The following is a 239-nucleotide window of genomic DNA, read 5'->3' on the forward strand; positions in this document are numbered from 1 at the left end:
GGGTGCCCGCGTGTCCACCTGCGGGCAGGGCCTCTCCCACTCGCGACCTCGCCCGCCGATCCGCCAGCGCTCGCCCGTCGCCCGGCTGTCAGGCTGTCTGCGCCTCCCCCCCCTTCCCTCATTCTGCCGCCGAGCTGGCGGTGCCCGCGTGTCCACCTGTCGGCCGGGCCTCTCGCACTCGCGACCTCTGTCGCCGAGCCGCCAGCGCGCGCGCGTCGCCCGCCTGGCAGGGACTCTGC

This window comes from Giraffa tippelskirchi, chromosome 11 (genome assembly GCF_054371585.1).
Source record: "Giraffa tippelskirchi isolate mGirTip1 chromosome 11, T2T-mGirTip1v1.2.pri, whole genome shotgun sequence".
Classification (NCBI taxonomy): domain Eukaryota; kingdom Metazoa; phylum Chordata; class Mammalia; order Artiodactyla; family Giraffidae; genus Giraffa; species Giraffa tippelskirchi.